Here is a 23,460-nt window from a genome sequence, read left to right as displayed (position 1 = left end):
TCATGACAGTCTATGGCATCCTCTTCAGTGTGCTCATCGTCACTGCACATATCTTTATCTGTGTTATTGCGTCCTCAATCGTCTCGTCCTTCAACATTACTTTCATACTCACACTAAAGAGTGCTGACAATTTGCTTGTCTGATAACAGTATCCTCACCATTTTCAGAAAATGTGACTGACAAAATTAGAAATATACTTTTTGCTTCTTGGACCATTATGATTTATAGGTACTAGACGGACAGATATTATTTTTGTTATTGTGATTGTTATTGCTAGTACTGGAAAATTAACTCAATTTCATATCACCACAAAAAACTTCAGAAAAACTTAAATGTGGAAAGAAATACTTACAGTAACACTGTACTGGAGCACATAGTGTGCCAACAATACAGCTGTGGAAAAATGGAACTATTTCAGTCACGTATGGACATGCTACTGGATAGATCTCTTCTGGCCAAAAGATTAATTGTGCGTAGGGCTGTTGACTGACTTGTTCTTTTAATCCATCCCGAGTAAATTATCCGTCTTCTTCGATCTACATCCATGTTTTGTCTACACTATAAAATTTGTGTTACGAACTTCTTCCTGCCAGAAAGAACGTCAAAACCTGTTGCTGGTGTAACAGGCGAACAGGTTTGAGGTGAAAATCTGAGCACTAACCCGCGGAAATTTATCTGCAAATTATGGTGAGAAAATAGTGAATTTTCGGCCATGTTTCAATTCGTCGACGATCGTATTTGCGTAATAGCGTACCACTCCCGACTACCCAGTTGTGACCATTCCTATTGCCTCTCCAGACGACGGAAGTAAGCTGTCGAGTTTCTGAACCGTGATTGTTCTCTTGACACGATACGAGTGCGCACACACACACGGAGAGAGAGCAAATAGTCTATTCTGCTCCACTTTCCCTTTCTCCCGCTGCCTGCAAAGAGAACGTGGCTCCCCGCGTTAATTAGCTATGAAGACGACGATCCCTGCTCGCGCGCTGCTGAGCATTGTTCCTGCAAGGGAGAACAAAGTGTTTTCCTCCTCCTTTTCCTTTTTTTTATTACTATTCTTTCCTGGAGGGGAAGCAGACAGGCGGGGTGACGACTGCGTGCCGCGAAATCTCAACAGCGCGTGACGGGTGGCTTCATTTATCATCGCAGAGGGCACGGCGGCGCCGCGCGTTGCCACTGCGCATGCGCGTGGTGTTCGCCGGATCAGGTGTACTGCCGTAGCGCACCGTTCGGCCCGAGTTATGACTGCTGCGCTGAGTTATGGCCAACACCGCCAGGGCGCGCGGGAAACGCGCCCAAACATAAAGTCCGTCCGCGCCGGAAATCTTAAAACAAACAGAATATTCATCAAACGCGGCGCCTGCGCGCGCTTTGATCCGCGTCGCGTCACGGAGGGCAGCAGGGGGTAGCCCTGTGATATACCGGTGATGCCGTAAGCATTAGTCATGCATGCTTCCAGAGAGCGCATACGGATAAACTCACTCACGAGCCCCCCGTGCCGGACAATTTTTTTTTTTTCGAATATTATTATTTATGCTTTCTGAGATTAAGTGCGTACGTCAGTGCTCTCTCTACGATTTATAATGTTGCTGAAATTTTTGTCCAATATTTCACGCGCCGGCAATGCAAATCCCATTATTTTCTATTGACAGCGTAAGCCGGTCACTTATTGATAACTGCTCGCTCAGAGTATGACGGATGTCGCTTCGCATGATTCTTTGAGCCCCCGCCACCCAACCCCACGGCGTAACCGTATATTTCCGCGAACGCGTGCTGGCCGCCGGGGAAATTGTGCACCGTTAATTTTTATCGACGGCAGAAACAAGCTTCCGGAGCTAATTTCACGTCGGCTACAAATATAATTTTGCTGAAAGTTCGGTCGTTAAATCTGATCCCTTAATACTGCCGGCACGTGTCGCGTGAGCTGTTTTTCGATCAGTGCCTCATTAAGTCTTCATGAGGAGCATATTACTATGGCGCGACAAATATTGGTAACTTCAATCACGGATGTATTCCACAAACTGATGCCTGGAAGTCTGCAGTTCGATACCTGGGTATTTTGTTCATGTGGGTAATCAGATAACGACGTTTTCTACACGCCGACCCCATCGTCATATTTACTGTGCTGTCAGCCCACAATGATATCACGCAGTGAGCCTTTTAGCCCGATAACAATGCTATACTTCGCTATGCACAGTGTCGCCTTAACTTCTTTGCTTTAATTATCAACCAATCATGCTAAGCTCCTAATACCACTGGTTAGAAAGAAGCTGAACAAGGAGGGTGTTACAAAATTTCTGTATGTAAAATGAAGTGATTGAGACACTTTATCGCGTTCGATTTTGGGAGGCTTTTAGAGGCGGTTTCATACTTGCTGTAAAACAGCAAAACTTCACTTTCTTTCTGGAGAGAAAGCTCTTTGTTGCATGTAAAGGCCGGCCGTTGTGGCCGACCGGTTCTAGGCGCTTCAGTCTGGAACCGCGCGACCGCTACGGTCGCAGGTACGAATCCTGCCTCGGGCATGGATGTGTCTGACGTCCTTAGGTTGGTTAGGTTTAAGTAGTTCTAAGTTCTAGGGGGCTGACGACCTCCGATGTTGAGTCCCATAGTGCTCAGAGCCATTTGAACCATTTTTTTGTATGTAAACAGAAATCGTTAATGTGACACTCTCGATTGAAATTAGACAATTTTTAGATCGAAACTTAAGTATTTGTGATTATTAATTTCTGCATGGCTAACGCTTTCGTCAAATTGAGTTTCAAAAGCCGCACGTTGATATTTCATGTGAAATGACTTAATCGAAATAGGAAAATAATGTCCAAAGACGACCGTCCCCCATTCAGTGATGTGGATTTCCGAAACTTCCGGTAAAATATTAGGAAGCATTATGTTTCAATGCTGTTCCATTATCTCTTGGAAGAATACGGATAAAACGGCTGCAAAGACTGCTAAGCGACAGGAAATAATCAAACTGAATATCACTAGCAAATACAGCACTATTTTTGTCTATAGACGTTTCAAATGTATAACTTGTCACTTAATTGTTTGACAATGGGCTGTTTAGGCAACGATTAACTAAGTCAATAGCAAGCTGTACACAGTTTACCAATAGAGATGCAAGTAAGTGTCTACACAAAATTCTCCTGGCCGGCACAGTTTTAATTAGTGGCATTATTTCAAAGATTAATGAACGTTCAAGCAGTAAAATATAGACGTTAGCCGCGTGGTCTGGGAGCCTTGTCACGGTTCGCTTAGCTCCCCCCGTCCGAGGTTCGACTCCTCCCTCGGGCGTGGGTGTATGTGTTGTCCTTAACATAACTTAGTTTAAGTTAGATTAAGTAGTATGTAAGCGTAGGTACCATAGGAACTTACCACAAATTTCCAAAAAATTTCCTGATGTTCAAATGGCTCTGAGCACTATGGGACTTAACATCTGAGGTCATCAGTCCCCTGGACTTAGAACTACTTAAACCTAACTAACCTGAGGACATCAATACACATCCATGTCCGAGGCAGGATTCGAACCTGCGACCGTAGCGGTCGCATGGTTCCAGACTGAAGCGCCTAGAACCGGTCGGCCACTCCGGCCGGCTTTCCAGATGTTCAAGTGGGTAAAACTGAAGAACACAGCTGAACGAAAGCTCGTTAATCCACTGCAGCTGTATTTATTAAAGTCCTTGTAGACTAGCATTACAGGTTTCGCAACATTTTTAGCTGCATTTTCTGATGCATCTCTGTATAAAAATTAGTAATGTTACTGTTGTGGATTGGCAAGACAGCCAACCCACTGTGAGAGGAAGCCGAAAGGCACGCGTTTTAGCTCACGCAGGCTGGCGTGACGTCTGGAACAGGTCAAGGAAATGAGACTAACAAAAAACGTACGTAGCTGCTGGAATACTTAACTTTAATCCATAATTGGTGAACATCGTTCTTGACGGTACATGTTTTATAGCATCAGTATTAACCGGTAATGGCGCCGTGCTAGGTCGTAGCAAATGACGTAGCTGAAGGCTATGCTAACCATCGTCTCGGCAAATGAGAGCGTACTTTGTCAGTGAACCATCGCTAGCAAAGTCGGCTGTACAACTGGGGCGAGTGCTAGGACGTCTCTCTAGACCTGCCGTGTGGCGGCGCTCGGTCTGCAATCACTGATAGTGGCGACACGCGGGTCCTTAAACAGTCAATTCCGACTATGTAGTTAATTATTCGCTGTTATAAGAGTACTGGTAATTTTTATGCAGAGATGTACCAGAAGATGCAACTAAAAATGTTGCGAAACTGGTAGTGCGAGTCTAGAAGGCCTTCAATAAATACCATTATCGTACCATTATCGTGGATTATCGAGCTTTCATTCAGCTATGTGTTCATCAGTTTTACCCACTTTAACGTCTGCATTTTACTGCTTGAAAGTTCTGCAAACAATATATAAGTATTTCAAGTGTTTCATCTGTGGTTGGTCTTGGTTAAAAGTTATCTGCAATCATCTGAAAGGTAAAGATAAAAGTAAATTAAAGTCTGTGGCTGAAGCCGATGATATGTCTACGCGTCTGGTAAAAGACAGATTACAGCTCTCCATCTACACGACATTAGGAGGGGGCGGCTGGCGAGCCCACATCTCCGACAGCTTTTAACCCCCCCCCCCCCCCGGCCCCTATGGACGATACTCGACGATACTATTTTAATAGTAATAGCAGGGAGATTGCATCTGGCCATCCTAGAGGGACTTCGACGAGGAACTAATCCCGTACCTATTCGGGACTGAACCTGACATTTCATGTTTTCTAGTCTGAGGAGCCTTCTCTCAGAGCAATCAAAGAACTCACAGTTAAGGGTTGGGTTGTTTGGGGGAAGAGACCAAACAGCGAGGTCATCGGTCTCATCGGATTAGGGAAGGACGGGGAAGGAAGTCGGCCGTGCCCCTTCGAAGGAACCATGCCGGCATTTGCCTAGAGCGATTTAGGGAAATCACGGAAAACCTAAATCAGGATGGCCGGACGCGGGATTGAACCGTCGTCCTCCCGAATGCGAGTCCAGTGTGCTGACCACTGCGCCACCTCGCTCGGTCACAGTTAATGTTGGGCGAAAGTAGTTTCGTCAGGTCACAACATGTGTAACTGTCAAATGAAACTATATGGTTCCTGCTCCCTTTTCAGTCTCATACATCTACAATGTATATTCGCAGACTGAAGTGACAAATGAAAATTTGTACCAAGGCCGGGTTTGAAGCCGGGTCTCCTGCTCGTAGGACAGATACGCTAACTCATTAGGCAGATGCGCTAACTGCTCCGCCACTCTGGCACAGTAGCTTTGCACAACTGCACGGACTTTACCTGCACGCCTCCGTCCTCAATTCAAAATCCGTAAAGTCGAAGAGCATTTCAGAAGCTCTCTATCTGACTGGAACAGCACCTCATAGAAGATCCTGCCTGAAACCGAGGCATAGGTGGTTTACTCAAATAAAACTACAGGGTGTTTCAAAAATGACCGGTATATTTGAAACGGCAATAAAAACTAAACGAGCAGCGATAGAAATACACCGTTTGTTGCAATATGCTTGGGACAACAGTACATTTTCAGGCGGACAAACTTTCGAAATTACGGTAGTTACAATTTTCAACAACAGATGGCGCTGCAAGTGATGTGAACGATATAGAAGACAACGCAGTCTGTGGGTGCGCCATTCTGTACGTCGTCTTTCTGCTGTAAGCGTGTGCTGTTCACAACGTCCAAGTGTGCTGTAGACAACATGGTTTATTCCTTAGAACAGAGGATTTTTCTGGTGTTGGAATTCCACCGCCTAGAACACAGTGTTGTTGCAACAAGACGAAGTTTTCAACGGAGGTTTAATGTAACCAAAGGACCGAAAAGCGATACAATAAAGGATCTGTTTGAAAAATTTCAACGGACTGGGAACGTGGCGGATGAACGTGCTGGAAAGGTAGGGCGACTGCGTATGGCAACCACAGAGGGCAACGCGCAGCTAGTGCAGCAGGTGATCCAACAGCGGCCTCGGGTTTCCGTTCGCCGTGTTGCAGCTGCGGTCCAAATGACGCCAACGTCCACGAATCGTCTCATGCGCCAGAGTTTACAACTCTATCCATACAAAATTCAAAAGCGGCAACCCCTCAGCGCCGCTACCATTGCTGCACGAGAGACATTCGCTAACGATATAGTGCACAGGATTGATGACGGCGATATGCATGTGGGCAGCATTTGGTTTACTGACGAAGCTTATTTTTACCTGGACGGCTTCGTCAATAAACAGAACTGGCGCATATGGGGAACCGAAAAGCCCCATGTTGCAGTCCCATCGTCCCTGCATCCTCAAAAAGTACTGGTCTGGGCCGCCATTTCTTCCAAAGGAATCATTGGCCCATTTTTCAGATCCGAAACGATTACTGCATCACGCTATCTGGACATTCTTCGTGAATTTGTGGCGGTACAAACTGCCTTAGACGACACTGCGAATACCTCGTGGTTTATGCAAGATGGTGCCCGGCCGCATCGCACGGCCGACGTCTTTAATTTCCTGAATGAATATTTAGATGATCGTGTGATTGCTTTGGGCTATCCGAAACATACAGGAGGCGGCGTGGATTGGCCTCCCTATTCGCCAGACATGACCCCCTGTGACTTCTATCTGTGGGGACACTTGAAAGACCAGGTGTACCGCCAGAGTCCAGAAACAATTGAACAGCTGAAGCAGTACATCTCATCTGCATGTGAAGCCATTCCGCCAGACACGTTTTCAAAGGTTTCGGGTAATTTCATTCAGAGACTACGCCATATTATTGCTACGCATGGTGGATATGTGGAAAATATCGTACTATAGAGTTTCCCAGACCGCAGCGCCATCTGTTGTTGAAAATTGTAACTACTGTAATTTCGAAAGTTTGTCTGCCTGAAAATGTACTGTTGTCTCAAGCATATTGCAACAAACGGTGTATTTCTATCGCTGCTCGTTTAGCTTTTACTGCCGTTTCAAATATACCGGTCATTTTTGAAACACCCTGTATATGGCCTCAGAGATCTTTCCAGTCTCAGTCATCTATGTTGTACAGTCTATTAAGTAAGATCGTCGTTTGGTTAAAAGTAGAAAAATGTATTCGACAACGAACTAAAACATATACATCATATACGAACAGAAGAAAAGTGCAATTACAGTTAATAATACGTCCAACCACCCAAAGCGTTGATATCTACTTGGCAACTGCGAGGTATGCTTGAAACCAAGCTTTCCGCATATTAGCATAGAGGAGACCTGAAAGCTGTTTCAAACTGAAGACCTTCTTCCCTTGCACTTTCTTTTTGACATAAGACCATACATTTTCAGTATCATTAGCGTCAGGCGACCTAGAGGGACAATTCAGTACCTACACACCTCTCTCCGTTTTTCCAGTTGTTGCAAAGCCTGCTCTGTACTTCAGACTATTGTCCGATCTTCACTTTTGTCGATAACGTTTGGCTACGGTCTCAGGTTCGAATCCTGCCTCGGGCGTGGATGTGCGTGTTGTCCTTAAGTTAGTTAGGTTTAAGCTGTTCTACGGTACCGACGACCTCAGAAGTCCCATAGTGTTCAGAGCCATTTTGAACCAACGTTTGACAGTCGGCATCAAACAGCTTTGATAAACGCTGCAACTAAGATGCACTCATGTCTCTTCTTGTGTATCTCAGTCAAAAATTCAAAGTAAAGTAATGTTTTACGGATATTGCATGAAGGACAAAGGTTCGCTGTGCTGTAAAAGAACCAAGGTGATATCTTTTATCACCTGTATGTAAATCCGACCAAGCTCTTGATTAAGAGACTGAAGCGCCGATTGAAAATTTGTACCAACGCCAGGGTTCGTTGAAGACATAGGGCACAGGTGGAAAAAAAATCAAATCCATCATTGAATATGCCTTAGTTATGTTACGAGCAAGAACTTCAGGGATGGGGTAGGCCCACCACAATTTAATGACCGTGTTAGAAAGCCGCTGCCGTCCGGGGTAGCCGAGCGGTTCTAGGTGCTACAGTCTGGAACCGCGCGAACGCTACGGTCGCAGGTTCGAATCCAGCCTCGGGCATGGATGTGTTGATGTCCTTAGGTTAGTTAGGTTTAAGTAGTTCTAAGTTCTAGGGGACTGATGACCTCAGAAGTTAAGTCCAATAGTGCTCAGAGCCATTTGAGCCAAGAAAACCGCTACCTGAGCAAGCAGAGCTTCGTCACAGATTCAATAGAAGGCGAACCTACGTTACAAACAAAAGCTAAACGACGGGAAAGTGAGCGTAAAGAGAGCAATGGTAGAAGCGTTCAATGATTTTGAAAATAAAATTATGTCATCTGATCTGAATAAATCCCTAACAGGTTTCAGTCTAAAGTAAAGTCAGCAAGCGGTCTGAAGCACCCGATCAGTAAGTCAGTGACCATTACGGCTCCGGGTCGGAAAATGACAGAGAGAACCCAGATCTTCTGCTCGCTAGGCACATACAGTAACAACTACACAAGGGTAGCCCTTGCACTTGTGCAAAACCGCTGTGCCAGGTTGATGTCATGGATAGCGTATCTGCCTACTGAGCAGGAGATCGGGATTCGAATCCCGGCCTTCGTGCAAAACTTTCATTCGTCTCTTCCGCCTACATATGAACTTCATAGATGTAATTGTTTAATACACTACTGGCCTTTAAAATTGCTACACCAAGATGATAAACGGGTTCTCATTGGACAAGCGTATTATACTAGAACTGATATGTAATTACATTATCACGCAATATGAGTGCATAGATCCAGAGAAATCAGTACCCAGAACAACCACCTCTGGCCGTAATAACGGCCTTGATTCGCCTGGGCATTGAGTCAAACAGAGCTTGGATGGCGTGTACAGGTACTGCTCCCATGCAGATTCAACACGATACCACAGTTCACCAAGAGTAGTGACTGACGTATTGTGACGAGACATTGCTCGGCCACCATTGACCAGACGTTTTCAATTGGTGAGAGATATGGAGAATGTGATGGCCAGGGCAGCAGTCGAACAATTTCTGTATCCAGAAAGGCCCGTACAGGACCTGCAACATGCGGTCGTGCATTATCGCGCTGAAATGTAGGGTTATGCAGGGATCGAATGAAGGGTAGACCCACGGGTCGTAACATATCTGAAATGTAACGTCCTCTGTTGAAAGTGCCGTCAATGCGAACAAAAGGTGACCGAGTCGTGTAACCAATGGCACCCCAAACCATCAGGTCGGGTGATACGCCAGTATGGCGACGACGAATACACGCTTCCACTGTGCGTTCACCGCGATGTCGCCAATCACGGATGCGACCATTCTGATGCTGTAAACATAAGCTGGATTCATCCGAAAAAATGACGTTTTGCCATTCGTGCAACCAGGTTCGTCGTTGAGTACACCATCGCAGGCGCTCCTGTCGGTGATGCAGCGTCAAGGGTAACCGCAGCCACGGTCTCCGAGCTGATAGTCCATGCTGCTGCAAACGTCGTCGAACTGTAGGTGCAGATGGTTGTTGTCTTGCAAACGTCCCCATTTGTTGACTCAGGGATCGAGACGTGGCTGCACGATCCGTTACAGCCATGCGGATGAGATGCCTGTCATCTCGACTGCTAGTGATACGAGGCAGTTGGGATCCAGCACGGCGTTCCGTATCACCCTCCTGAACCCACCGATTCCATATTCTGCTAACAGTCATTGGATCTCGACCAACGCGAGGAGCAATGTCGCGATACGATAAACCGCAATCACGATAGGCTACAATCCGTCCTTTATGAAAGTCGGAAACGTGATGGTACGCATTTCTCCTCTTTACACGAGGCAACACGACAACGTTTTACCAGGCAACGCCGCTCATCTGCTGTTTGTGTATGAGAAATCGGTTGGAAACTTTCCACGCTGTAGGTGTCACCAACGACGCCAACCTTGTGTGAATGCGCTGAAAAGCTAATCATTTGCCTATCACAGCATCTTCTTCCTGTCGGTTAAGTTTCGCGTCCGTAGCACGTCATCTTCGTGGTGTACCAATTTTAATGAGCAATAGTGTAGTATCTGCCGCCCCTACCACACTCCACTGCATGACGTCATGCGTCAGCTGCTGTCTTTTCAAGCAGCTGAGATCTGCTACGTGGGTATCAAGAACTGGAAATGTTACACAATCCTGATGAAGGTTGTCAACAACACTAGCCGAAACGTTGGTAGTTCTATCGCATATGATGCGGGCACACAGCCGTGAGGATATTAATTAAATACGTTTGATACTTTCTCAGTAAAGTTTCCTTTGTGAGCGAGGGAGGTGTAAGTACCTGCCACTTTCAACAAGCAGCAGAGTACACGCGCTTCGACCGGCGGCTCACTCGCCTGCAGATCACAACGCTCCAAAAATAAGATCAAAGCGACACCATAGGGGAGGCTGCGCTAATGCCAGCGCGGCCACTGGAGAGGAAGCGGCAGGGCGCGTGAACTGTAAGCGATGCGCCCCGCCGAGCCGCACCGCGCCGCACCGCGGCCGCCGCCTGCCTGTTGAAATGTTTGTTCCCGGGAGGCGGCGGCCGCCCCTGCCGCCCCCGCACCAGGTCTCATTAGCCCGGCAGCAGCGGTAACGAGTCTCCGAGCAACTTTATCGATTACCCAGGAGGCCGGCTGGTCGGCCGGCGGGCGCTCGGCGCGGCCTCGTCCGTCGGCCCCGGCGCGGCCACTGTGCGCTCTCCCGCACCGATCGGTCTATTTAGCGATCTGGACAGATAGGGCGCGGGAAAAACCTGCCGTGGCGGCGCGCACCGGCATTTGCCCGAATGGACGCGCCGGACAAATTGGGCGGTACCCCCAGAGGGGCGCGGCGGTCACCGGCGCCGGAGCGGAGCGCAGAAAAACGGCCCCCGGGGATGCGGGGGCCAAATAACCTGAATAATAACCTGCCAGGCCGCAAAAAGTAGGGTCGGGCACTGTGCGGCCAACTCTATGACGGAAGAGACGCTGGGAGATAGTTGGAGGATGGCACAGCGACAGTCTGAGAGGTAATCTTCCCAGGGGTAAACGTCAGGATGCGCTCACCTGTAACACATTTCATGGATTAATACACTACTGGCCATTAAAATTGCTACAGACGTGAAATTTAACCGACAGGAAGAAGATGCTGTGATATGCTAACGATTAGCTTTTCAGGGCATTCACACAATGTTGGCGCCGGTGGCGACACCTACAACGTGTTGGCATGAGGAAAGTTTCCAACAGATTTCTCATACACAAACAGCAGTTTACCGGCGTTGCCTGGTGAAACATTGTTGTGCTGTCTCCTGGAAGGAGGAGAAATACGTACCACCACGTTTCCGACTTTTATAAAGGTCGGATTGTAGCCTTTCGCGAGTGCGCTTTATCGTATCGCGACATTGCCCCACGCGTTAGTCGAGATCCAATGACTGTTAGCAGAATATGGAATCGATGGGTTCAGGAGGGTAATACGGAACGCCGTGCCGGATGCCAAAGGCCGCGTACCACCAGCAGTCGAGATGACAGGCATCCTATCCGCATGGCTGTAACGGATCGATCCCTGAGTCAGCAGATGGGGACGTTTGCAAGACGACAACCATCTGCAGGAACAGTTCGACGACGTTTCCAGCAGCATGGACTATCAGCTCGGAGACCGTGGCTGCAGTTACCGTTGACGCTGCATCACAGACAGGAGCGCCTGCGATGGTGTAATCAACGACGAACCTGGGTGTACGAATGGCAAAACGTCATTTTTTCGGATGAATTCATGTTCTGTTTTCAGCATCATGATGGTCGCATCCGTGTTTGGCGACATCGCGGTGTACGCACATTGGAGGCTTGTATTCGTCATCGCCGTACTGGCGTATCACCCGGCGTGATGGTATGGGGTGCCATTGGTTGCACGTCTCGGTTACCTCTTGTTCGCATTGACGGCACTTTGATAAGTGGACGTTACATTTCAGATGTGTTACGACCCGTGGCTCTACCCTTCATTCGATCCCTGAGAAACCTTACATTTCAACAGGATAATGCACGATCGCATGTTGCAGATCCTGTACGGGCCTTTCTGGATACAGGAAATGTTCGACTGCTGCCCTGGCCAGCACATTCTTCAGATCTCTCACCAATTGAATACGTCTGGTCAATGGTGGCCGAGCAACTGGCTCGTCAAACGCCAGTCACTACTGTTGATGAACCGTGGTATCATGTTGAAGCTTCATGGGCAGCTGTACTTGCACACGCCATCCAAGCTCTGTTTGACTCAATGCCCAGGCGTGTCAAGGCCGTTATTACGGCCAGAGGTGGTTGTTCTGGGTACTGATTTCTCAGGATCTATGCTCCCAAATTGCGTGAAAATTTAATGAAATGTCAGTTCTAGTATAATATATTTGTCCAATGAATTCCCGTTTATGATCTGCATTTCTTCTTGGTGTTGCAAAATTAATGGCCAGTAGGGTACGACGGGCGCTGAATAAATAATTCATCTATCTTTCGTCTTTTATTCAGGATTCAAATGTACCATTCTATTCTCAATCTTTTCGCTTCAAAGCCCTAATTTTCCGCATAAACTCCGTCAGTGCAACGGCCTTACTCCACTTTACTTGGACGACCTGTATGCCGTTATGGTACCATTCCACTGGCCGACGTCGGAGCCAACGCCTTGCTGCGTCAGTATGCTCTTCGTCATGCATGTTCTGTTGGACCAACCAGATGGATGCTGCGTGATCCGAGTTGTTGGTTGGGTGTGGAAGAACATTCAAAGTCCCGCGACCGACGATATCCCGACACTTCGCCTGAAGATAATGGAGACGCATTCCATCGAAACGTTGCTACGAGAAGACTTCATATATAGTCCAAACAAAATTTTTAAGCTCCTTCTGGTTGCGTAGACGTGTGTGAAGCCTTGTGTTGTCATGGAGAAGGAGAAATCAGTTTGCATCTTTGGGACGACGAACAGGCTGAAGTCGTTTCTTCAGTTTCTTTTATCGTTGCACCATTAGGGAGTACGTAAAACAGAATAACCAGGAGACCGTCAGCAAGACTTTGCTGGCTGAGGGTGTGGCTTTGAACTTTTTCCTTGAAGGAAAAGTAGTGGGCGCCACTTCATGGATTGCCATTTTGTTTCCGACAGGAGAGGAAGAATGACAAGATTTTAAACATGGCTGAAGCAGCAACTGTTGAAATTCTTCACGGTGAATGATGACAGCCAAAACAGCTGCAGGATAAAGATTTATTAAAATTCTTGACCACGGTTTCGGTATATCTAAATATACCGGCCTAGGGCTTCACACCATCTTCTCGCTAGTTCATAGGCGAAGTACTGATGCTAATCTGTGTTCGCATCGACCCTTTGTCCATAATTATGTTGTATAAATGAAGATGATGTTTTAACTACTGACGACAACTTTGGCACAATTCTTTTATGACTCTCCATTGCAGGATGTGATTTTAGTGTATTTTACTTCTGATGAAGGTATATTTAGGTATACCGAAACCGTGGTCAAGTATTTTAATAAATCTTTATCGTGCAACTGTTTTGGCTGTCATCATTTAGCGCGAAGGAAGAATGAGTTTAACACCCCGTCGACAACGAGGTCATTAGAGGCGGAGCACAAGCTCCAGTTGTGTCGTATTGTGTCCGGTTCGAAGTTCAAACGGTTCAAATGGCTCTGAGCACTATGGGACTTAACTTCTAAGGTCATCAGTCCCCTAGAACTTAGAACTACTTAAAGCTAACTAACATAAGGACATCACACACATCCATGCCCGAGGCGGGGTTCGAACCTGCGACCGTAGCGGTCGCGCGGTTCCAGACTGTAGCGCCTGTAACCGCTCGGCCACCACGGCCGGACAGGTTCGAAGTGATGAACACGTGTTTCACTACCTCTGACGATGTTCAACAAAAATTGTCACTATCAGCTTCGTCACGCGCAGGTGGTGTTTCGTTGCTTTTTATGGTCTTTCGTTGGGCGGCGAGGAACCCAGCCGGTAAACATCTTTGAGTACCCCAAATGGTGGACGAATGTGTCAGCACCACCAACAGAGACGTCCGGTTGTGAAGCGAAGTGTTTGATTGTGATACGTCTACAACTTCCAATGAGAGTGTCGGCACGTTCCAACGGTGTATGGGGCCAAAGCTGTGTGCGGCCGGCCGCACAGTTTCGCGAATTTGTTGCGATAATGACAGTCGCCTTATTTATTTATTTATTTATTTATTTATTGCCAAATTATAGACCTGTTGCCTGATGTTTAAAACAGGTCGTACATCTTACAATTTTCGTTTTTCATCTTTTTACAGTTTTCTTTCCTTTTGTTTTATCTACAACATTTACAAAGAATGATTCAAAATAACAGTAATTTGAGGTTGAAATATAAATAAAATTTTGTTGTTTTTAAGAAGAATTTAAAAAGAAGATAGGATAGATGAGAGAAATGTTAGTACCATCACCGAATGGTTTCATCGAGCCGTTGACCGCCAGTCACACACACACACACACAAATGGTTATTAGTAGAGAAATAATGTTTCTTATCCTATTTGTTACTAATCCTATGTATTAACTACATTAGGTGCGCATCCTTGTACAGCATTTGGTGTTTTCTTGGCTAGATTGCCAGCAATTTGCTTATTTACTGTCACATCTCAGCTTCCTCCTCCTGTTCCACCTCATTTTCACTATTTTCGCTGTCACTGTGAGTATCGCTGTCCATCCTCTGGAGATTTCTGTTACGCTGCACATAGGCATGTCTGTGATGTCGTGTCCGCATATACTCTTCATGTGTTGTTTTTGAAATACTGTTTGTCAGTGCGTTTAATTGTGCCCATTGTTCTTCGTCTCTTATTGCTGTGTATATCTCTATGTCTGTATCTGTGTAATCTAAGTGTAGTGTATGTCTATTGTTCGTGTATTGCCCGCAGAAAAAGACAGTCGCCTTGCCCAACGATTCGCCGTGCTTTTGTTGCTAGATCCCCGCAGGCATTCTGCAAGCGATATGAATATCTGAGATGCTCTGGTTTTCCGCCAAAAAAAACGCAGTGACAGCTCTGTACTTGGAACGCACCTCCGTCGCGTAAAACGTTTTGAAGGCTACGCATAGCACCTAGTCGAACTTCGTGAAACTGTAGGGGCTGAACCGGGTATACTCCATGACCTTCTACAACAAACTGTGCATTTATTCAACAAAATTTCGGCTGCAAAAGAAAGTGTTGTATTGCTCGTTGAACGTCCCTCGTGCATCTACATCTACAAAAACGAACCGCTGTGCTCCATATGGTGCATGACAAACGGTACATTGTACCACTGCTAGTCATCCCCTTTCATGTATCAGTCGGGAGATACGTGAGGAAAAACCACTGCCTGTATCTGAAAGGTGCCAAAAGTGGCAATTGACATCAAATAATGAAACGTCTGAGGCCATCCATATAATTACTAAAACGAATTCGTTACATATCGGTTACACGACAGGTCATACAAATCTAAAGGCTGTCAATTCAACTAAATACCTAGTAATTACAGTTAATAACAAGTTAAATTGGAACCAACACGTAGAATATGTTGTAGGGAACACAAACCAAAGACTGCATTTTATTGGCAGAACCCTACACGTATAAAAAAGAGACTACCTACACTAGTGTGCGTTTTCTGTCAGAGAACTGTATGGCGGCGTTACCAAATAGGATTGACGGAGGCCATGGAAAAAATTCTAAAAGGTCAACTCGTTTTGTATTGTCACAAAATGGAGGCGAGACTGTTATGGATGTGATTCGCGAGTTGGTGGGAAATTATTAAAGCGAAGTCGTGTTTCGTTGCTGCGAAATCTTTTCACGAAATTTCGGTCACCAAAGTTTTCTTCCTCTTGCTAAATTGTCTTGACACATACCTACATAGGGAGAAATGATCATTGCAATAAAATAGGAGATATCAAAGCTAGCACAGAAATATTTACGTTTTCTGTTTTTCCGCGCGCTGTTAGATAGTAGATCGGTAGAGGCCAGGCGCTTGCTTGTGACCTGATTCCTCTTGTCTTCGCTGTCTTTAGTGAGCTGTATGATGATGGGGATAGGACAGTTCTGTAGCAAGTCGCAAATAACGGTTTCCTAAACTTTCTCGATACTCAGCTATTATTGGGCTTTCTGTGTAAAGCTTATTGTAGTTCTTCTTCTTCCCAGCAAGGATTAGGCCTTAGTAACCCTTAAGGATTCATAGGATATTTCCCCGTCTCTTCTTTGGCCTTCTCACACTCGTTATTCGGGCTGACTTCTATCTGCTTGCTGCTTATGGTAATCTTCTTTCACTTCTTTCACGTTCTACATGGCCTTTTCATTTTTTGTATAGTTGTGTAAGAGACAGTCAATGAAAGTGAGCTGTATGGAAAACAGTGAGTAAATTGTTTATTATTTAAAAAGTAATTTCCTTAATTTTTAATATATTTATCCCGCTGGGAGACAGTTGGGTCAGTGCCTTCATGGAAAAATGTTTGCGGTAGCCTACGAAATCATGATTGCATATAGTGTGCACCTCTTCATCCGAAGCAAACCGTCGTCCTCAAATTTCTTTCTTCAGGGCTCCAAAAATATGGAAATTGCTTGTGAGAGATCGGAACTCTATAGAAAACGTCTAAGGGTATCCAAGCGAAACTTCTGCAGAGTAGTCGAAATAACGTTGGATACGTGTTGGCACACCCACCCTCCATATAATCTGGATCTGTCCCCTTGCGAGTACCATATTTTTGGAGCACTCAAGAAAAACTTCGTTGCCTTGGATTTGCTTCGGACGAAGAGGTACACACGTGTGTACAATCATGTTCCCGTAGGCAACTGCAGACATATTTCCAAGAAGGCATTGACCGTCTTGTTTCAAAGTCGGAGCAATGAATTAACAGTTATGTTGATTATTTTTCAAATAATAAACAGTTCACTTACTTTGTTGCCATCTGTTCCGTTTTAATTTCACTGATTCTTATATTTTATCGTTTAGGTTACATATTTGCAGCGCTCCTCTGATCTCTTCATTTCCAAATCGATCTCGTTTAGAACATTCTTTTACAAACTCTAGAAATTTCATTTTCGCTCTCTGTATCTTTCATCTCTTTTTCTCATTATCCGTGGCTCATTTCCATACAACAGCATAGGGACAGCATTTACATTACAGAAGTGAGCTGTGTGCCTTTCATAGTTTATTTTGTAACGTCTTCCTTATGTTGTTGTAATCATTTGGAACTTAATTTAATATCTGTGTCTCTGTTGTCACCAAAAGACATAGTATGTGCAAGGTAGCTGAAGTTGGAGACTTTTACAGTTAGTTAGATATTGATCACAATTTTGGCCCTTAAGGATTTCTTCTTCTTCTCTTTTCCTCTATTTTTCAGTATTTCGTTAACTTCATATAATTGTTAGAGTGTCTTTGTCGTTCAAAATTTTAATGAGAATTCTGTCGTCTGCCTGCTTCCGATTACTTAGAAAAATTTTGTGTGTCTACGAATTACGTGACAGTGCAGTATTAAACTTCTACACAGAGACTACCAAATGTTGGACGGATTGTTCGATTTTGGTCACTGATTATAATTTTGTAAATATTGCAAAAATAATGGCTCGTATCTTGTGTAATGAATCACAGCTTGTAACTGACAGTTGTTGAAAGGTATGCCCGTTTAGCACAACAGATGATCAGAGACCTTACGTTGGTGAATCCCTGTGGAAAAAAGAAAACGCAGTCGATCACCTAGCCCCAGAAAGTGGATGACGGGAAGAAAACTGTACACGTCATAAATCTCCAAGAGAGGAAAACCATAAAGTATTGACCTTAGCCTCAAGCAATTCCGAATTTATAAGGCGGTGTGCTTCTTTTCATGTAATACAGTACTCAGAAAAAAAGGAGAAATAAACAAAAGAAAACCCAGTACTATCTAGTTGACAGGAATTAAAGATTTCTTCGTGCAGTTATTCTGCTTTGAATATGACAGGCTTCTTCCGTTGGTATGTCTCATGAATGTATGAAGAATAATGGAATTTCAGAATTACGTGAATGCTTCCCTTCCCCCTGTACCACCTCTCGAGATGACTTACACCACCCAATATCTGGATGCCGTAAGATGCAGTTTGACGTCTTGCTGACGAACGCAAGCTCTGCGTGGATAGTGTTAGGGCGACAGTGGATACATTAAACATGAAATAGCTCCAAAATTAGGTCGAAGGTTTTCTCCAGGAATCCAACAGTGATTTAGATAAATCACAGACAAAATGAACAGTATGGTGCTCTGAGCATTCGATGCTAGTCTGTTCTCTGCGCATCTTTGAAGTCCTCAACGGGACGACCCTAGGAACATGCAGTAAATCTAATCCCATGCACGCAAAAGGCGGAATTACATGCAGTACTTTAGTATTACAGTACCAAACTCAGTAATAACGCAATAACACAGTAAAGGAAATAATGTCACAATTTGTCTGTTATGTAACAGTGCTAAGTCTCTGTGTACGATTTCAGCTTTTCATTCGTTTGCTGTCGCTAACCGCAATTTATTACTTTTCGGTTAAAATAATCAGTTGTTTTTCGACTGTGCATCGCCACGTGCTGGCAGTCCACTTTCCTTAACTTATAGTCATCGAAATCCACTCTTGCACGCCCTGGCGGACGTTTCAGAAAGCGTTCAATTCCCCGTTAAGTATCGATTATCCATTAGAACGGATATGATGCGCATTTAAGAGCAAACTCAATGTCCGAGGGCCCAATATGTGCTGCTCGATCGGTGAACGAAGAATGATTGCCCAACTACACGAACGCAATATGCACTGTTTTTCTTCTGCGCAGTTTCAGTGGGAACGAAATGACTACCGCTAATTCGCAAGATAATCAGTTAGTCGATTATCGCTGTCAGAAAACAGTCGTTCTCTAAGTGGACTTTGTTTTTCATGACAAACTCTGTACCTTATACTAAATCGTTAAAATGTTGTTGAATTCCCTTAAAGAAAAGTGACGATAATGGCATCACGTCTCGTCGATTCCGAGATAAGGAGAAAGGAGGGTAACCTTGGATTGGACAAGATATGGGTAAAGGGATCCGATGTGTCATTTTCTAAGGAAAAATGGAAATTCCTTCCAGCGATCTAGAGAAACGACAAGAAATCTAAACTTCCGTAGGGGATTTGAAAACAGCTCTTCTTTAATGCGTCCAGAACGCCACATTCATAGAGACATTTCATTTGGTGGATTAAGCAGCTAAAGAATGTGGGAAAATCAGCTGTATGAATTGAGAAGCAGTTGTAGCATTCACATGAATTGCTATCTTAAAACTAGGAAATTCGAAGGCTTTGAACGCTTTCGCGCCAGTGTCAATGTGAATTCGCGCTCTACAAATCGTATGACAATTGTAATGAACTATGATTCAAGTGAGCATCACAATAGCCAAAATTAGCGTCACTGTCGCCTTTAAAGCTCGATGCGATGCAACAATATACTCATGCCCACGCGTGGCTCGAAACTCTCCACTTCAGTGAGAATTCTTTTTTTCTTATGTTTACGTTCTGTTATTAGTATTGAACCATGTATGAAGTTAGAGTTTTCCAAAAGAGATAGTTGTACCAGTGACAAAAATGGGAATACTTGATAGCGCTGTGACGTACTTAAACAAGAATATAGCAACTTTTTTTATCCAGTAAAATAACATTACGTTAAAATGTGACCTAGCTATTAGTAGGCAAACTTGCTACTAAAGGTACTTTACAAACAAATCCCACAACATACAGACCTGTCGCACAAACCGCGTTGCATCGCACGTCTTGAATGAACTTGTTCTAGACGAAAGTTTAATCTGGAAATCTCTTCTGTTCGTTTAAATGATAGAATGATGCGGTGTTTCTCGATATTCAGAAGACTTTCGATGCTGTTCCACATTGCCCTCTGCGAATGAGATGCGAGCTTACGAAATATCACACTACCTTTGTAACTGAATTCAGAGCTTCATAACGGACAGAACTGAAAAAGGCGTCCTTAACAGGACAACATTGTCAGATGGAAAGATGATTTCGGTATCACAACAAGGGGGAAAGATAATTTCGGCATCGCAACAAGGAAATGTTTTAGCGCATATATAATACCTGATGTTTATATGCAGGAAGTTTCAAGGCCTTTGCGACAAACTTCAAGGGGTAATACATCACGTCACGAACAACAACGTTTGTCAGAGGCAAAATATTCGCTGATGCTTTCTGGTGGCTGGTTATACCTCTGAGATGCAACTGTCATTAAAACACGCTTGGTTCAAATGTTTCAAATGGCTCTGAGCACTATGGGACTTAACTACTGAGGTCATCAGTCCCCTAGAACTTAGAACTACTTAAACCTAACTAACCTAAGGACATCACACACATCCATGCCCGAGGCAGGATTCGAACCTGCGACCGCAGCGGTCACGCGGTTCCAAACTGACGCGCTTAGAACCGCACGGCCACACCGGACGGCCTAAAACACGCTAATTCATACCATCATCTTATACATGAGTGGGATGTGGCTAGCCGGAACGACTAGTTACTTCTCAAGGGACGCTGCAAAAAGCCACTGCACAAAGCAGCACGTCCTAATGCACAGTTCCAGTGTGTGAAACAACACAAGAACTGACCAAAAGCTGACTGCAGGCTATACTCCGGTCCGACGAGTACCGATTTTAAATATTATCAAATGATGCAATGGCTGGGGTGCATCGTCGTCCCGCCTCTACACGCGGAGTGCCCTTTCGCCCCACATCTACCCTCAGTGTAAGAAGGGTGTAGTTCAGGCTGCAGGTTGTTGCATTCTTCCAGCACTGTCCATGGAACCAGAGTACATAGTCCGCCACCAGCTAACAAACTACCTTACTAGAAACAACCTACTAGACGAATACCAAAACATCTGTATAAACCGCAAGACTAAATCCGCCTCAATATAGAAAACAGATGACCTGATGCTTCCCATGGATGCACAAGAGGCATCTATCATGTGCTTTCAGACTTTTACTTGCTAAACTTAGCAGCATAAATTTCCGGCCAAGTGTATGGCAATGGTTTCGCTCACACCTGATGTTTCGCCAGGAATCTGTCGTGTCTGGCACCGTAACGTCACAATGGAAGCAAGTAATATTAGGTGTCCCGCACGGTTCGATATCAGGTCATAGACTCTTTTCATTGTACGTAAATGGGTCAACAGTCTTATCAAATGGTTCAAATGGCTCTGAGCACTATGGGACTTAACATCTATTGTCATCAGTCCCCTAGAACTTAGAATTATTTAAACCTAACTAACCTAAGGACATCACACAACACCCAGTCATCACGAGGCAGAGAAAATCCCTGACCACGCCGGGAATCGAACCCGGGAACCCGGGCGTGGGAAGCGAGAACGCTACCGCACGACCACGAGGTGCGGACAACAGTCTTATCCTGCTGCAAATACTGCATGCACGCTGATGACCTCCAGGTGTATCTACGTGCAACAGCAATAAACCTGCAGACAGCTAATGAGAATCTCAATACCGATATGTATGCGCTGTCAAAATGGCGCAGAATATAGGGTTAAAGCTCAATACATCCAAAACCCAAGTTTTTCTTGGCCGTTCTATGCTCATTAGACCGAAATGTCGGGAAATCCTACCATCTTCTACCCTAAATGGTGCAAATATCAACTTCTGTCCTTCAGAAAAGAGTCTAGGAGTGATAGATGAAAATCTAAATTGTACTGAGTTCGTAAAAGCAATGTGCAAGAAGGCATCAGCATCTCTCTATGCCCTAATAAAATATGAATAGCTCCTCCCTCTTGACCTAAGAAGAGAAAGTTGTACAAACAATTATACTTCCAGTTAATGGTTACAGCGATGCCGGCCGAAGTGGCCGTGCGGTTAAAGGCGCTGCAGTCTGGAACCGCAAGACCGCTACGGTCGCAGGTTCGAATCCTGCCTCGGGCATGGATGTTTGTGAAGTCCTTAGGTTAGTTACGTTTAACTAGTTGTAAGTTCTAGCGGACTAATGACCTCAGCAGTTGAGTCCCATAGTGCTCAGAGCCATTAGAACCATTTTAGTTACAGCGATGTTATCCTGCAAGGCCATACTCAGGAAATCTCACGGCCCATGTAAATGGTCATGAATGCCAGCGTTACTTACATCTGTGATGTTCGACTCTTTGACCACACTTCACCATCAGATGCACAGCTACCCTTGTTGGGTGCAGACAAGCGCAGAGATTTTCATACCCTCTGTCTTTTCTACTGGCTTATCTCTCCTCGACCTTAACGCTTTTGTCTGAACAACATGGCAGAAACATCAGAGCAAAACCCTTTATGCCCAACTCCATGGTCCAGCGACTAGCTCCAAGTCCTTCTCAGTAACGGGAACCCGACTTGCAAAACTCCCGCATTGTATTAAATAACTCAGTAATACCTCCAGCTTCAGAAGACAGTTTATGACATATTTACTAAAACAACGGTGAGGATTACCACTGTTCGCAATTGTTACCCTGTACATCCCTCTTTCCAGCCTAACCTTCCTCGTTTCCCAGCATTCTCAGACGAGCAACTCACCTTACATTTCCATTTCCCAGACATACTATATCAGAGAACATATGTTTTGTAGACCTATAAATACTCTTTATATCTTCCATTATCATTCTCGTTATTATTGCGTCTGTTATTGTCATATTACTATCATCACTATTAGTGGCAGCAGTTGCAGCAGTGCAAGTGCTGCCATTATCAACTTCAGTAGTTCCTAGTTAGTACGATTTATTCACACTGCCACTTCAGACACTCATATTTTAATACTAGTTGTCATACGAAAATTGCTATTTTTAGGTAACTATGATATACAAAAGGTACTGTATGTGTAAAACCCTTGTACGATGTAAAACAGGACCGTCAGGTTAAACAAACAATAAATAAAAAAAATTATATGTTCTGTGATATTTTGATGACTTCATTTATGTTACCACCAATGTGAGCCACAACATTTATGTCAACATTCTCGGCGACCAAGTGTTGTCCTCTTTTCTATATCTTTATGATGAGGATGCTACGTTCGTTCCAAGATGACAACGGCCGTGCTTACAGAGCTACACTCTTACGTTTCAGATCTGACGAACATTCACGGACTCTACCACATCTGACTGGCCCCGCTAAGTCAAGAGATCTTAAACCCACAGAATATATCTGGAGTTATATGGAACAACGAGTGTCACATAATAGTCAGCATCCCATCGACTGGATGGCTCTACGGGGGCTAATCATCAATCAGGTTGGTTGGTTGGTTGGTTGGTTGGTTGATCTGATGGGGGGGGGGGGGGGACCAAACAGCAAGGTCATCGGTCCCATCGGGATAGGGAAGGATAATGAAGGAAGTCGGCCCTGCCCTTTAAAATGAACCATCCCGGCATTTGTCTGAAGCGATGTAGGGAAATCACGGAAAACCTAAATCAGGATGGCCGGACGCGGGTTTGAACCGTCGACCTCCGAATGAGAATCCAGT

The 23,460-nt window shown here is 44.9% G+C and overlaps 1 protein-coding gene across 1 annotated transcript in view; it reads left to right on the top strand.

The window, feature by feature from the left end:
• The window catches only part of LOC124613947 (nucleolysin TIA-1), a 984,833-nt gene that overhangs the window by 62,716 nt on the left and 898,657 nt on the right, over positions 1 to 23,460 (top strand). The window lies entirely within an intron of this gene.

This window comes from Schistocerca americana, chromosome 4 (genome assembly GCF_021461395.2).
Source record: "Schistocerca americana isolate TAMUIC-IGC-003095 chromosome 4, iqSchAmer2.1, whole genome shotgun sequence".
NCBI classification, from domain to species: domain Eukaryota; kingdom Metazoa; phylum Arthropoda; class Insecta; order Orthoptera; family Acrididae; genus Schistocerca; species Schistocerca americana.
This window is presented reverse-complemented; position numbering and strand designations above follow the sequence as displayed.